General features: G+C 38.8%; 1 pseudogene; it reads right to left on the bottom strand.

Annotated features, from left to right (window-relative positions):
• Positions 1 to 528: 528 nt before the first annotated feature.
• The window catches only part of LOC102862453, a 49,542-nt pseudogene continuing 32,639 nt past the window's right edge, over positions 529 to 17,431 (bottom strand).

Raw genomic sequence — 17,431 nt, 5'->3', positions numbered from 1 at the left:
TCTGACCCTCTTCCTTTCCCAACAAGTCTTTTCCTAAAGATTGGTCTCTCCTCACAACGTGCCCTTCCTTGCCTCTAAGGAGCACGCTGTTTTCACTGACTCCAAGACTTGCTTGTTCTTTTGACAGTCTATGGGGTTATTCAGTACTCTTCTCCAACACCACAATTCAAAGTGACCAATTCTTCTTCTGTTATCCTTATTCATTGTCTATTGCATAAGGACTTTCATTCGAATCTCAGGTGAACTTTAGTCTTTAAACTGACATCCTTACTCTTTAACACTTTGGGAGGGTCTTTGACAGATTCCTCCCCCCAAACCCTTCCCCACCATGCAACACATCTTTCTTTCTCCCACCTTCCTAACAGGTTATTAATCACCTTAGTACTATGCCTTCCTCTGTGGGTGGACGCTGGGAGGGGGTGATTACTATTCATCAGCTCCTCCCCTCCCGAGGTGTGGGAGCGGGACTGGAGAGGACTGGCCTGGAAAAGACTCAACACAACCCTCAGAGTCTCAGTTTAGAGAATTTCAAGGGAGCAGGTCTGACTTTTCCTGGGTCATCATATGACAAGCAGGCAGGGACACAGGTAGACTCAGAGGGCCCAAACTTGTTCTCTGCCTGCCAGTGTAGCTGTGTTGGGAAAAGTATTCCTTGCTCTCCTCTTTGTTGACTGTGTCACTGCCTGGCTTCCAGCCGATGAGACAGACTTCTCTATCTTCATCTACGTGCTGTAAGGCTTGAACCAGCCTCCACCCAACACCACGCAGGTAAGTCATTGACTCTGATCTGATGACGGACACCTTGCCATCGATAAGAAGGGGGGCCCCTGTAAGTGATGCCCTCATCTTCCTTCAGTGTACCATAATCCTGGGACAAGTTTCTGTTCATATCAGCTAGCAAGGGGATGTTCAGATGGCCTAAGCCCTTCTCCTTCCTAGACATGCTAATCCACGCCAGGTGGGTGAACTAAGAGTCCAAAGAGATCCGCAGCACCTTGCAACCCAGCTTATAGAAGTCATCTACATGTTCGCTGACAGCATTGATTGGTGGAGTATACAAAGGTGAAGTCCAGTGGGTAGGAAAAGAGTAGTATCATGTGCTTCATTCTGTGGTCTGAAAACTTCACCTCCTCGAAGGCATCATCTTATCACTGCAGGTTTCTCACATGTGCAGTGCAGGACGTTATGTCTGAAAGCTGCTTGGGGTAGGAGTAGATGCTCAGGACCACGGACTTATGTTCTTAGTGTCAGCAACAAGTCGTTTGGTTTTTCTACTTTTATTTTTAATTTTTTTTGTTTTTCTATTTCTGTTAACCATGCTATTTATTGTGTACCATTGAGTTGGAGATACTCATAGGTTTTCAGAAGCAGTAAATCGCAAGGGAGGAAGAGAATGCTCATTTTTCTCCTATGGAGCAGCTATGGGATTATAACCACCTCCCTTAGAGTTGGCAATGCAGCTTTTTATCTTTAGGCCATAAATGTTGAAAATCTTGATACAGATAAACATCTGGAAGTTGACCCATAATATTTTTTAGCTGTTAAAAATGTAACTCTCTTGTAGATTTTATTGAGGATGAGATAAATTCAATGGCATTCTAACCAAACCTAAAAGGATTTCAGAAATGCATTGAACGGTCAGATCAAAACCAAGTTGCTTCACACTTACCTTTGGTTTCCCATACTTGGAATCAACAAGAATGGCTGGGTTTGCAGTTACAGCAAGCCAGGTACGAGAAAAGGGTCAGAGAGCTTAACAAATTAGTGAGAGAAAGAAAATCTCAGTGTGCTATTAATCTTGCTATTCAATATAGATTAAAACAAAATGTGCTAATTCTCTTAGCTTGATAACTTCCAAATGACCCCTCTGTTTCTCTTTTATTCCCTCCTTATTTTCTATTGATTTTAACCTTTGGTGATAAACTGGAATGAAAATGAGTGTATTGGTCTATTTTATACAAATCTGTGCATCTTTCTATGCTCATTGCCTTATTTGTGGGGTATAAAAGAGTAGAAAATAGAAAAAAAACCCTTTCTTTTTATTTTTAAATACCTATATGATGAGGTGTTGTACAAAGTTGAAAGTTGGCAAGGAAAGATCAGACATATACTCTTGAGTGGATGGGTAAATGTTTGCCTAGGAAGAGAAAGAACAAAATCCCCATCAGCAGTGGGCACAGCCTCCCACAGCCAACAGTATTATCTCATACACAATCAGTGCAGAGTGATTTCTGTCTTCTCTCATGATGTCTTGAAGAGATTCCATTCTCTCCCCACTAGGAATAGGTGGATGTCGACCAGCTGCCATAGAGTGCAAGTACAGGCAAAAGGCAAAGAAAGGGAAAAGGCTTTTCTGGTGAAGACAAGGAACTGAGAGAGCGAGATAGAGCTAGTAACCCAGTTTCCAAACTTAAGCCTATATGACTGGGAGTATCTATGGCAGAGATACCATTATATTCAATTTTAGGGAATCAAGAGTGATCAGAGGAAGAAGGAAGACTTCAGGAAATCCAGGGAATAGAGGGATACCATTTTTTCCCCTTATCTCTTCTATGTAGGTCTTGAGGCCTAGTGACAGGAAGCAGTGCTGCAATCCCAAAAGCACATTGTTCAAGCTCACCAGCTGCTCTGAGGGAGAAAGATGGGCAATCTCCTCCCATGTGATTAATTGCCTCTGAAAACCGCTGGTGAGTCAGCTATGTGTTCGTTCCAACTCTACAGGACACAACAACAGCAACAACAATGCTAGAAGTGCTATTCCGGACTGGATGTGGCTTAGACTAGAGTGCTAATAATGACTTTTTTTAGAGGGAAGGCCTGCTTTCTGACTCACAGGCTTGGCTTTCAGTTACCTGCAAAACCTCAAGAAAAGTACAGAAAATGCAAAATCAACAAATGTCACAGTAAAAGCAATAAGGAAATGGAGGAAAACAGCCAGTTGGCTACAGAACGAACTCAGGCAATCCTTGAGTTATGAACCTTTGACTTGTGTACAACTTACAGCTACAATTAGGTTCAATAGGGCTTAGTTCATCTGGAAATGTGTCTTAAAATATTTTATGCATGGAAAGGTAAATAATATTTTATCTTATTTTATGGGTATAAGGACAATATTTTTCTGTTATGGACTATACCTACAGTGTTTCAATTTATGTAAAGAATCACTCAAAAACTTAGGAAGAGAACTTACTCTTATCTGTGGACTGTCTGTATAGAAAGGCAGACAGTGCCAAGGAGTTTTTCATGATATTAAATGACACAGAAACTTCTGATCAATTCATACGTCTGCTTCAATTGCATGGAGGTAACAAACAGATCCACTAAGAAGGATATATATAATATACCCTAAAGAGACCATAACTGCCACCCAAGCAGATATATGCACACCCATTTTTATCGCGGCTTTGTTCACAATAGCAAGGAGTTGGAAGCAACCTAAATGCCCATCAGCAAATAAATGGATAGAGAAGCTGTGGTATATTCATACAATGGAATACTATGCTGCGTTTAAAAACAAGGAACTCATGCAATATTATTCAAAATGGGTGACCCTCAAAGACATTATGCTGAGTGAAATATCTCAGTCACAAAAGGACAAACACTGCACCATGCCACTGCTGTAGAATGGGACTGACATCAGGGTTGGGGTAAGAATGAGAAAAACTGGATCAATTATGTATATCGCATTGAAACAGATGAGGGAGAGAACAGTTTAAAAGCAATATATTATAGGGTATTGTGATTATCACAGAGTTCGGAATGAAGGTTGCAGAGTGGAGTATACTCAGGGTGGGGGTGGAGTGGTGTGGGGGGGATTGTATACCAATGAAAGAATTTTACTTTTCAAAGAGAAGAGCAAACTGGGGGTGGGTGGAGTGGGCGGGGAGAAAAGTTCAACAATGAATGAATGGAAATCCAAAATCTCGGTAAATATTCATTAAAATTAATAATAAAAAAATAAGGGGCCCACATGGACAAGAATATGTAGTCATCAGAGACATGCCTGTGTATATGAATGAAGGAGTATTTTGACAAAATGATAAATATCACATTCAATACCCATGGCAAAATGAACAGACTACATCTTAGATCAAACGCACTCTTTCTACTTTTGCCCACTTCCTCAGTACTATGGAATATTGTTATGTGCCATCGAGTCACCTGAAACTCATAGTGACCCTATGTACAGCAACTCTGAAGCCTTTCTTGACCTGATCCAGTCTCACTGACTTCAATACATGTACCCCCATTGCCCTAGTTACTGTATCAATACATGTCATCTGGGGTTTTCCTCTTCTGTGCTATTTCAATGTATTGGTTTTTTCTGTAAGGAAAGTGTCTTTTATTTATTTTTAGTTTTAGTTTATTTACCAAGATTTATATAAATTGTGTTATTCTGACTTTTAATAAATAGCTTAATTCCTTGTTGTTGCTGTTAAGTGCTGTGGAACCGAGCATGACTCATAGCGACCCTATGAACAAAAGATATGAACTCCATTCTCCCCTGTGCCATTCTCACACTTCCTGAACACAAGAGCCCATTGTAGTAGTCACCACATCAGTCCATGTTCCTCTCCTTTGCTGGCCCTCCACCTTTCCTAGCATCACGTCTTTCTCCAAGGAATAGCCTTTCCTATGAAAGTACCCAAAGTATGTGAGGTGAAGCCTCATCATTCTTGCCTCCAAAGAACACTTGGCTATACTCTTTCCAAGATGTATTTGTTTGTTCTTTTGGTCATCATTGAATATTCAGTAATTTCTCCAACATCACAGCACAAAAGCATCAATTCTTCTGTCATCTTTATACACTTTCCAGATCTCAGATGCATATCAAGTAGTCAGAAAGACTATGCCTGAATCAGACACATCTTTGTCCTCAAACTGACATCATTACTGCTCAATAATTTGAAGAGGTCCTTAAATGCAGATTTTCCGAGTGCAAGGTGTCTTCTTATTTCCTGTCTGCTGGTACCAAGCGTATTAATGGATCCAAGTAAGGTGAAGTTGTTGACAGTTTCAGTCTCTTTTCTATACATTGTAATGTTTCCCTATAGGTCCAGTGATAGGATTCTTTCTTTTCTTGACATTGCGATGCAATCCATACCAATGGTTGAATTCCTTGATTTAGAAGCAACAGGTGCTTCTAAATCCTCCTCACTTTCAGCAAGCAAAGTTGTGTCATCTGCATATTACAGGTTGTTGATGAGTTTCCCTCCAATCCTGATACCACATTCCTCTTCATAGAATCCAGCTTCTCTGATGTCTTTTTCAGCACACAGATTGAATAGGTATGGCAGAGAATACAACCCTGAAACACTCCTTAATTTTCAACCATGCAGTGTTTCCCTGTTCTGTCCATGCCACAGCCTCCTGATCCAGGTACAGGTTCTGCGTTACTAACATTAAGTGCTCTGGGACTCTCATTCTTCTCAATATCAGACACAATTTGTTATGACTCACATAATCTAATACTTTTGCATTGTCAATAAAGCACAAATAGACATTCTCTGGTATCCTTTACTTTTAGCCAGGATCCATCTGACTTTAGCAATGATGTCCCTGGTGCCATGGCCTCTTTTAAATTATGCTTAAACTTCTGGCAGTTCCCTATCTATATTCTGTTACATCATTTTTGAATGATCTTCAGCAGTATTTTGCTTGCATGTGATATTAATGATATTGTCCAAAAGTTTCCACGTTCAGTTAGGTTACCTTTCCTGGAAATGGGAATAAAAATGGACCTCTTCCTATCAGTTGGCCAAACAGCTATCCTCCAAATTTCCTGCCATAGACTCGTGGTGACTGCATCCAAGCCTGCATCTGAAACAAGTAAATTGGTATTCTATCAATTCCTGGGGTCTAAGTTTTTGCCAATGCGTTCAATGTAGCTTCTACTTTCTCCTTCATTACCATTGGCTCTTGTTCATATGGGACTTCCTGAAGTTATTCACTGTCAATCAATTCTTTCTGATACAGTGACTTTGTGTATTGCCTCCATATTCCCTCAATCTTCTTTTGATGCTTTCTGGGTCATTCAATATACTTCCAAAAGCATATTTCAATATTTTGACTTGAGGTTTAACTCCTTAGAGTATCATAATATACATATCTTATTGCTTAGTTCTTTTTTTCTCATAGTATATTGTAAAAAGATTAAATAATGGGTGCAGGAGGGAATATTTAGCTTTTGTTCTGCTATTGTTCGCTTTGGGTTTCAATCATTGAGGTATCAACTGTCAACTGAAAGCTCAGTAGTATGAATCCACTTGGAAGAAAGATGTAGCAGTTTACTTCCAGAAAGATTACCTTTTTAGAAGCCCTGCTGAGAAGTTCTACTCTGTCCTACAGGGTCAGTATTCGTTGAAAGTGACTTGACAACAACAAGTTTGGCTCTTTGGTTTTGTTTTTGGTTCTGTTATTATCTTCTTTTGACCTAGGATTAGGATCAGATTATCTCTAGGATCAGTTTCAACTATAACAATATGATTCTTTTAGTCTTGTTTGGCAAACTGTTGGTTAGCATTACCAGTTTAATTAATGTATATAAAGAACCAGTTTAAGGGCTTGGCATTTAGGGGTCAATAAACATTAACTATTATTAGCCTGCAAAGGCATTTGACTTTGTAGATCATGACAAGTTGTGGCTGACATTGAGAAGAATGGAAATCCCAGAGCACTTAATTGTGTTCAAGTAGAACCTATACTTGGACCCGAAGGCTGTTGTGCGAACAGAGCAGGGGAACACTGCGTGGCTTCAAATTAAGAAGGGGGGTGTGTCAGAGTTATATTTTCTCTCTATACCTGTTCAGTCTTTATACTGAGGAAATTATCTGAAAAGCTAGACTCTCTGAAGAGGAACGTGACATCAATATTGGAAAGAGACTCATCAATAACTTGTCTTACGCAAATGACACAACCTTGCTTGCTGAAAGTGAGGAGGACTTAGAAGCGCTTGTTGCAGAAGATCAAGGAATGAAACCTTCAGTATGGATTGCCTCTCAATGTTAAGAAAACAAATATTCTTAACATTGGACCGAATCAGTGTCATGATGGATGGAGAAGAGATTGACATTGTCCACAGCTTCATCTTGGATACACAATTAACACCCTTGGTACAAGCTGTCAGGAAATAAGGAGACACATTGCTTTGGGAAAATTTGCAGTTAGGATCTTTCCAAATTATTGAGAAGTAATGATGTCAGTTTGAGACTAAGGTGTGTTTAATTCAGGCCATAGTCTTTGTAATTACTTGCTATGCAGCTAAGAGCTGGACAATAAATAAGGATGACAGAGAAGAATTGATGCCTTTGAACTGAGGTGTTGGAGAAGAGCACTGAACATCCCATGGAAAGCCAGAACAAATGGATATGTCTTGGAGAGGAGCCTGAGTGCTTTTGGAGGCAAGGATTATGCCTCACATACTTTGGGCATGTTGCTAGGAGGGGCTATTCCTTGTAGAACGACTTGATTCTGGGAAGGGCAGAGGGTCAGTAGAAGGAGAGGAAGACCCTCAACCAGGTGCATTGACATGGTGATTGCTGCAATGGGCTCTGTGTGTCACGAAGTGTGAGGATGGTGCAGGATAAAACAGGGTTCATATCTTGTGTTCATAGGGTCACTGTGGGTCATACTCAACTCAGCAGGGCCTAACAACAACAATAATCAGCCTTCTCAATTGTTATAGTTACTAAATGTTGACATTAAAAAGACATAAATACCAGAAGTTGGTGGTTGAAAGAATTGATTTTCTCTCAGTGCTGGAGTCTAAAAGTTCAAATTAGAGTCTCAACTCTGTCAATTTTTTTTAATTCTCTCCTAGTTTTTGGTGTGTGAGCATGATCTTTAATAACTTTTTGTGCATAAGTTAATCTTCACATGACATCTATCTTCTCCTTTGTCTGTGTCTATTCTGCTTTAATTGTAAGACATCAGTTAGAAATAATATAGATTTAATTAACCACTTGATTCTTCAAGAGTTACTTCATTAACATAACAGAATAAGCTTCTTATTTCCAAATAGGATAATATTCATGGCTCCAGCACTTTTGTTGTGGTGCTATTAACCAAAATGCCAGCTGAAACTTGAATCTACCAGCTGCTTCTTGGGAGAAAGATGGGCAATCTTCTCTTAGAAAGATTAACAGTTCTTGAAACCTTATAGAAAGTCATTGTGAAACAGTATCAACTAGAAGTCAGGGAGTGAGGCTAATTTTGAGTGAACAATTCAACCTATACCACCATTCCATTGACCATATTTTTCTATTGAAGCTTATGATTTTAAATATTTAGTTAATATAAAGACAACTATTTTCTCTATTTTCTTTTTTTTTATTTTCTCTATTTTCTAAGCCCAAAGTTCAACTTTTTTTCTAGAGAAGCTATATAAAGGACTTATTTCTCTGTAAATTTCTTTCTAAGGCCTTCTAGTCCATGGTTGAAAAGGTTTTTTTTTCTGTGCTCTGAACATGGGCAGGCATTAATGGGCTGATATGCTAGGAAGGAAGACCTGATTCCTCACTGGTGATGCATAAAGAGAAAATTGATAAAAAACAGCACTTGATTGACCCAAAATTTTGGCCAGGTAGGCAGATTTTTGGCAACCCCCATAGGACTAATCTAGCTCTTAGCTTCTATTGTGCTTTTCAATATGGTATCAAGACAATTTAGGTAGTGTTCTGTTCCAATAAGAATTACTGAATAGTTGAAGTAATACCCCTGGTGAATTTACCAAAAAGAAAGAAAAGACTAAATCACTCCAGAGAGGAAAAAGTCCACCTAAGTCAGATCAAAGTACAGATGTTATTTCATAGATTGTAAAAGAATGTTAGATTTTCACACTGCTTTGAATCTAGCTGCTTTCCTACAAGGATGCTCATGTCTCACTGCAGATTTCTTGGCTGGAGACCTTCAGCCAGCTAGTCCTCAAGATGTTATTTTAAGATGATATATTTCCCATATGATGGCAGTGGTAATTAATTGAATGATAAAATTTTTATTTTTTCATGAAGGAAACATGAGTTTTCCCAGTCAATTAAAGTCATGTACATTTACATACATCTGTCAGTGCATGTTGCTGAATAGTTTTAATCAGAATTTCCAGACAAGAGAGATTAAGAAGAAAGAGCTGGCAAACTATATTCAAAATCAGCCAGGTGAAACAGTATGTATCACACTAGTCTGATCTTGCTGTTACTTAGTAGGGATAAATTGGATGGCAGCTAATTATCTTCTATATATAGAAATGTATGCTCTATGGTTTCAATGGCTGGTTTTTTCAGAAGTAGATCCTTAAGCTTTTTTTGTAGGGTGTCTCTGCATGAAATCAAATCTCCAAACTTTTAGCTGTCACATGTTTTCACTGTTTGTAGTCTTGGGTATGGTGCAAATGGCTAACATTGTCAGTTGTGATAACAAAAGTTAGTAGTTCAAGTTCATCCACAGAAATGTTAGAAGGAAGAACTGGTGATATACTCCTGAAAAATCAGCATTTGAAAATCCTGTAGCAACGTATTCATTTCTTGGAGAGAGTAATATTTTATAAATGCTCCAATACCTTTTAATCACTTTTTCATAATTTTCCCTTCTGTCCTAGAAGGTCAGTATGAGGTGGAATTGACTTGACAGCAACAATTTTGGCTCTTTTGTTTGACTTTTAGTTCTGTTCTTTTGATCTTAATGATCATCTGATACTGAAAGTTTTTCACTGACCTTACTTTATTATTAACATACCTCCATTTATGTTCTAGGTACAGGGTTCTGGCTTACCTGAGCTGTAAGAGATTTAGACTTACAAAGAGAAGGAGGCTTTTTGTTTTGTTTTTTTATGTCTTTAACTCAGAATACCCTAACTGGGAGCCTCAGCTGATGTTTCTCAAAGTCTAATCTGCAGATTACCTAAATCAGAATAAATACAAAGTTCATTTAATATGCAAATTTGAGAAACCTGATTCAGAATGCATGAAATCTATAGAAGACTAGAATCTGTGCTTGTAATAAACTTCATGATGCACCTTTTGCATTGTCAGCACATACATTTTTCCTTTTAAATCTCACTGTTGGCAGCCATATGAGTCTGTTCCTGCTTCTCTTTACAGGACAGTCCAACTTCTTTCTCTGCTGGAAGAAGGGAGGATAGATTTGCAGAGTTGTTTTTGTTGCTGCTGTATGCCGTTGACCCGCATGTGACTCATACTGACCCTACGTATAATAACTCTGAATCCTGCTCCATTATGAGCCAACCTTGCTGTCTCTGACACACCTATCCTCATTACCCTAGTCACTGAGAAAAATCCATCTCATCAAGGGTCTTCTTCTCCTGCGCTCTCCCTCCCCGTTCCCAAACACGATGTCCCTCTCCAAGGACTGGGCCCTCCTTGCAGAGTAGAGAAGTTTACCTCAATATAAAAAAACAAAACTTTGCTTACCAATGGACCAATAAACAACATCATGATAAAGGGAGAAATAATTTGTCAAGGATGTCATTTTATTTGGATACACTGTCATTGCTTAGGTAAACAGCAGTAAAAAGAAATTAATTTAAAAAAAAAATTGAAGAACTTTTTTCGGTGGGGAAATCAGCAAGGACCTCACTGTGAAGTTCAGGGGCACTTGACACAACCCGTGGTATTTTCAACTGCCTTATGTACATGTGGCAGTAACAGACAGAAGTTGAACAGTGAATAAGGAAGGCCAAAAAGGAATTTAAATCATAGTTTTGGTGAAAAACATTGAATATATTATAGAATGACAAAAGCACAAACAAATCTGTAATAAAATAAAAGTGTTTCTGCACCACTGGACTGATAGGCAACATCATGATAAATAGAAAAAAGATCGAAACTGCCAACGACTTCATCTAACTTAGATCCACAATCAACATAATTTGGTACCAGCAGTCAGGAGATCAGGAGATACATTGCACTAGGAAACTCTGTAGTCAGAAACCTCTCCAAATTCCTCAGGAACAGTGATCTCAGTTTGCGGACTAAGGTGCACCTGTTCCCCGCCATGGTTCTTTTTTTAAGAAAAATATTTTATATTGGTTTTCATACAAAATTTGTATACACTGTGTTTCACACTTTTCTTCATTCAAATTGTGCTTCATATAATCATTGTCATACATCGTATTTTATAAAATTAATTACCATTGAACTATACTCATTATTTCCCCATCTTTTCAAGTCTCTCCTGGATTTTTCCCATTTCCTTTATCCCTTTCCTCCCCCAGAAAATTGTGTGACCCCATGATTTCTCCCTTGTCCACACTTAAACCAATGCTCCACCTCTTTCCTCCTTAAGCTCCCATACACATTTTACCAGTTATCCTTCTATTTTTAACAATAATAATCTTATGCAGTATTTGTCCACTTACCATCTACTTAGAGCTAGACAATGAATAAGGTTGACAGAAGAAAAATTTATGCCTTTGAGCTGGGATGTTGGAGAAGAGTGCCGAATATCTCAAAGACAGCCAAAAGAGCTACTGGATATGTCCTGGGGAAGATGCAGCCAGAGTACTCTTTGGAAATAAAGATGATAAAGCTTTGTCTCATGTACTTTGAGCATATTGTTAGGAGAAGCTATTCCTTAGAATATTCATGGAAAGGAGGAAAGTCAACAAAAGAGAGGAAGACTCTTAGTCAAATGGGTTGACACAGCAACTACAGCAATGGGTTCAAGTATATCAGAGATTGTGAGGATGGCACAGAATAGAATAGGGTTCAGATCTGCTATTCACAGGGTCACTATGAGTCACACTTGACTTGACAGCACCTAACACAACAACAACAACAACAGGATGTTTTTTAGAGGCATATTATCAGGAAAGACCAGTTCCTGAAGAAGGAAAAACATCATACTTGGTAAAGAGAGAAATACTTTCAGGATGATGGATTGACAGTGACAATGACAGAGCAAGACGCAGGCCTGAGCACTGCTTCCTTCTATTATTCATAGGGTTCCCGTGTTGGGTAGTCGATTCTATGACTTCTATTGACTACAACCCCACAGCAAGCACATTCCACAATTTTACCCTAAGGCTTCCAAATATAGAAAATAAACAATGTGATTTCTTCCAGTTCATATCAAAGAACACACATATGCTTCTATAAAAGTTGTAATCTCTGTGACTTAATCACTTCCTATACTTGTTCCTTAAGGAATCCTGGTAGATTAATATATCTGGCTGATAACCAAAAGGTTAGCTGTTCAAATCCATCTGCCAGTTCCTTTAAGAGTTACAGCACCAGAAATCTGATGGAAGGTTTCTAAAAGTCAGAGCTGTGAGTTTAGTTTTTGGGTACTTGTTGCTTGTTGTTACTGTTGTTATGTGCTGTCGAGTTGCTTGCGACTCATAGCAACCCTATGTACAACTGTCCTAAATTCTTCTCTGACCTGTGCCAATCTCACTGTCTCTGACACACCTACCACAATTACCTAGATCACTGAATCAATTCACCTCTTAGAGGGTCTTCCCCTCCTGCACTTTCCCTCCATCCTGCCAAACATGATGTTCTTCTTCAAGGACGGGTTCCTCCTTGCAACATGTCGAAAGTATGTCAGATGAAGCCTCAGAATCCTTGCCTCCAACGAGAAGCCTTGTTTAACCTTCTCCAGGACAAACCTGTTTATTTTCTTAGCAGTCCATGGTACCTCCGATGCTCTTCTCCAGCAGCACAGCTCAAAGGCACCAATTCTCCTTCTATCCTTCCTAGTCATTGCCCAGCTCTCTGAGGCATAGCAAGTGATTGCAAAGACCACAGCCTGTATCAAGTGCACCTCAGTCTCCAGAGTGACACCATTGTTTTTCAGTACTTTGGTGAGATCCCTAACAGCAGACATTCCCATCACAATACGTCTTTTAATTTTCTGGCTGCTGGTGCAAAGAGTGTTGACTATGGAGCTAAGCAATCTAAAACTGTGAACAATCTCAATGTCTTCACCATCCATCCTGATGCAACCAATTGGCCCAGTTGTGACAATCATTGTCTTCTTGATATTGAGCCTCAATCCATATTGAAGACTGCAGTCCTTGACCCTCTGTAGCAAGAGCTTCAGGTCCTCCTCAGTTTCAGCAAGCAGGGTTGTGTGTCATCTGTATAATGTAGATTGTTGATGAATCTTCTACCAATCTTGATGCTACACTTCTCCTCATAGAGCCTAACCTCCCAGATAATCTATTCTGCATATAGGTTGAAAAGGTATGGAGATAGGACACATCACTGGCATACACCCTTTCTAAATTTGAACCATGCAGTGTTTCCCTGCTCTGTTCTGATAACTGCCTCCTGGTCCAAGTATAGGTTTCACATTAACATGATCAAATAACTGTCCATGTGAGGAAATGATTGTCAGTTCTTATCAGGAGTATCACACAATAGGACCTTTATTTTTACCTTTTTGGGAGAATAGACTGCTCTGGATATCTGCATGGGTCAGCTGCTTTTGTTAATTGCTGTCATAATCTTGACTCATAGTGATACAGCAATCATATACATGCAGAGTGGAACTGTGTTTCAAAGTGTTTCAAGGTTATGATGGGCTAATGGCAAGAAGCTGTGCTGCAATTCTGAAGGCATGTGGTTTGAGGCAATCAGCTGTTCCATGGGAAAATGATGCTCCTGCAAGATTAACTGCCTCTGAAAACCTGCTGGAGGGACAGCTATTTGTCAGTTCCAACTTGACAGTACAAATCACTACCAACAACGTGCCTTTCAAGAACATCACTGAGTTTTTCTTTCAAGTACCTCTGGGTGGGGTGCCAACCTATCAACTAGTCTAGCTCTCTGTATTTGTTGGTTAAATATTTCTTAGGGATACTCTGATTTCCATCTTATTCTCTTCTCCCCCAGCATTGCCTAATCACACAATGTGCCCTTACATGCACTCAATGGATCATGGTTTGCAGTTGCCATTTCACACCCTATATGGCAGACAATTCCATTTTCTGTAGTTGTTTATCCTTGCTACATGTCCACATCAAAGAAGCAGCTCTGATTCTACGTCAGTGGATTTAGAATGTTGCAAGGGAGCTCTCGTGACCTAATGGCAAGAAGTTGCACTGCAACCTAAAAGGTACACAGTTGGAATCCACTGCCTCCTGGAGGGTCAGCTTTAGCTTGTTTCTGACTCGAAGACACACAACAGCAACAACAATAATCTTTCTCAAAATGGCATTTAACCCAGGAGACCTTGTTGGAAGTAAGGTAAAACAAAGGCATGGGAAGTATAAGCTCACAAACAGATAATTAGAAAATAACTGAATTGTACTTAAATGTGCTTAAGGAGACTTGGTGGCATAGTGTGTTACAACTCGGGCCTCCAACTAAAGGGTCACCTTTCAAACCTACCAGCTTCTTGGAAACTAGATGAAGAATCAACTTGAGAGCAGTGAGTGGTTAAATGCATTTATCAGAATATTTTTTAAAAAGTTTATGGTAAAACGATGCATGTGCTTCTTTATTAATGTATTAAATAAGAAATAGCTGTGAATTTGATGATTACTGTACATTTGAATTTGATGATCATAAGTGATAAATTGGACAGAATCACAAGTCCCATTAATAGTGCTGTAGTTTGTCACTTGTATTTATAATTATAGGAAATATTATACATTTTGGTTATTAATTATAGAGAATGAAGATGTATTTTTCAATATAACTCCAGGATTCCCCAAATGAATTATAAAAACCTTCAATCTAGTTCAATCTCTTTATCAAGAAGCAAACAGAGGTCCTGTGATGTAAAATAGATTGTCAACAAAATAGGTTTCAATCTTGAATCCCCTTAATCCATTTCTCTCCTTGCTCTGCTCGGCTGCTTCTGTTTACTGCATTGCAAGATGGACTTTTTGGTTCTTTTGAGTTTTCTTTGTGTGACATGAGATTCTGCAATTCTACACAATTTTCCTTCTCTGAGGTGCTTTAATTTTGTCTGAATGTTCATGCTGTGTAGATTCTATAGTTATTTTTTCTCTCCTGTAGGATATGAAAGACAGACATTATTTTCACTGTTTGCAATCAAAGCATCACATTTCTACTTGTTTAGAGAAGAACAGCCAAAATCATAGCAAATAGTGGGCATAGAGAAAGTTCTACCTTTGAACAGTATTACTATGGAATTTAGCAGATTGTGTCTTCAAATCTTACCAAAATATGAAACCTTGGAGAGGGAGTGGGAGAAAATAGCCAATCTGGTAAACCTTAGGAAGACAGAAATTGTAATTGCTTCTCTAGAGTAAGTCATTAGTAGAAAGGTGAAAAAAATAAGAATGAAAAAAGGAATGAAGACTGTACTTAGCATAAAGGCACCCCATTTCTCAGAAACACTTTTTAAGTCTCAGAAACATTTTTTTTCTGGAAGTAAATAGTGGATAGAAAGTCATGCTACCAGACCAACAGTGGGTGATTTTAATCCACAGCCATCAGGCCTGATTTTAATTGTTCTTGGTCAAACATTCTTCTAAGTGGTATAGCACTTGGTCTGTGAATTGCTGTACAGAGGTAACTCGTGGTTGCTGTGATGCTGAACACTGTGACAATGTGTCAAATGTGATAATAGCTAGCCATGGTAGACAGTATTTGGTGGAGCTCCTTGATAAAAAACAAACTTGGAAGCAGGAGTGGCATCCACTTCTGAAATAGCTTGTCTCTGGAAACTTTATGAAGTTAAAGAAACAATGAAAGTTAAACAAGTGTTCAGGTCTTTCATTCATGGGGTCACTATGAGTCTATGACTTGATGACACTTAATAACAACAGCAGCTATATTCTTCATGACTTGAAATGGATGTATTTATTATTTCTTCCAGTCACTTCACTCCCATTGTTGAGAAGCCTTCTTTTGATCCTGTTGCCACATTCTTCTTCATAGAGTTCAGTTTCACAAATAATTTGCTCAGCATAGAGACTAAATAGATGTGGACAAAGAAAATCCCTACTGCATAGCTTTCCTGATTTTAAACCATGCAGTGTTCTCTTGTTCTGTTCAAACAAAAGCTTACTGATCTAGGTATAGGTTTTGCAGGAGGACAACTAAGTGTTCTGAGATTCTTGTTCTTTTCAATGACAGTCATAGTTTGTTTTGATCCACAATGTTATGGTCAAATGCTTTTGCATAGTCAATAAACCCCGAGTAGACACTCTTCTGGCAGTCTCTGCTCTCAGCCAGGACCTAATTGACATCAGAAAATCCTGTTATGAACTGTCTCAAACTTCTGGTATTTCCTGTCAATGTACTGTTCTCACCATTTTTGGATGATCTTCAGCAATGTTTTGCTTACTTGATATGTTCATGATATAATTATGTAATTTACACATTTGTTTGGGTCACCTTTCTCGGGAATGGGAACAAATAGTGATCTCTTCTGGTTGAACATGTGCGAATAATTTTACAAATGTATTTTATGTATCTCAATACAGCACAAATAATTTATATCAATATGTAAGTATTGTAAACATAATAGATTACTCACAGTATCCTGTTTTTACTAAATCTTTTAATTCCATTATTCATTTTATATTTACAGAACATCTCACTTTGTACTGGTCACATTTTAAGTCCTTAATAATCCATGTAAACCAATAGTAAGTAACTATGTTAGGTGGAATTTTAAAATAGGTTAAGCTACTAAGTTTTCTTCTTAATTTTCTGAATTAAAACATTCTAAACAGGATTTATGAAAAGTAGCTCAGTGTTTCTACTTGATGTCCTTTAGTTGTCAATGGCACTACCAATAGTTACTTAGTAGAAGTTAAGCAGATTTTTAACAAATCATACTTTCGTTTTGCATTTTAATTTGTTTTGAAAAATAGCATTATCTAGCAATGGTGTCAGTCTGGAGATTAAGGTGTGCCTGATCCATGCCATGGTATTCACAATTACTTGTTAGAAAATGATTTGAAATGATAGTGGAAGGATTGATGTCTTTGAGTTGTGGTGCTGGAGAAGAGTGCTGACCATATTGTGGACTGCCAGGACAGCAAACAGGTCTGTTCTGAAGAGGGTGAAACCAGGTTGCTCCATAGAGGCAAGGATTTTGAGGCTCCGTGCCACAAACTTTGGGCATGTGACCAGGAGGGCCCAGTCCTTGGAGAGGGATATCATGCCTGGAAGGGTGGAGGGACAACACAAGAAAGGAAGACCCAGGTTGAGATGGATTAACTCAGTTGACTGGAGAAATGGAATTAGGTCTGTTGGGAATGATGAGATGGCTCAAAATAGTGCAGATTTCAGAGCTAATGGTTCTGAAATCTGGGTCACTATGAGTTGCAGGAGATTAGATGGCACAAAACAACAAAGACATCACAGTAGAGAGCTCCAGGGGCCTAGTGGTAAGAAGCTGTGCTGTAATCCCAAATTTATGTGGTTTGAAAGCACCAGCTGCTCTGTGGGAGGATGGGCAGTCTCTGCCCATGAAACTTGTTGTTGTTGTT

This window comes from Elephantulus edwardii, unplaced genomic scaffold (assembly GCF_000299155.1).
Source record: "Elephantulus edwardii isolate Elephantulus edwardi_28Jun2011 unplaced genomic scaffold, EleEdw1.0 scaffold00128, whole genome shotgun sequence".
Classification (NCBI taxonomy): Eukaryota; Metazoa; Chordata; class Mammalia; order Macroscelidea; family Macroscelididae; genus Elephantulus; species Elephantulus edwardii.
The sequence above is the reverse complement of the archived record's forward strand: the minus strand, read 5'-3'. Positions and strand labels throughout refer to the sequence as shown.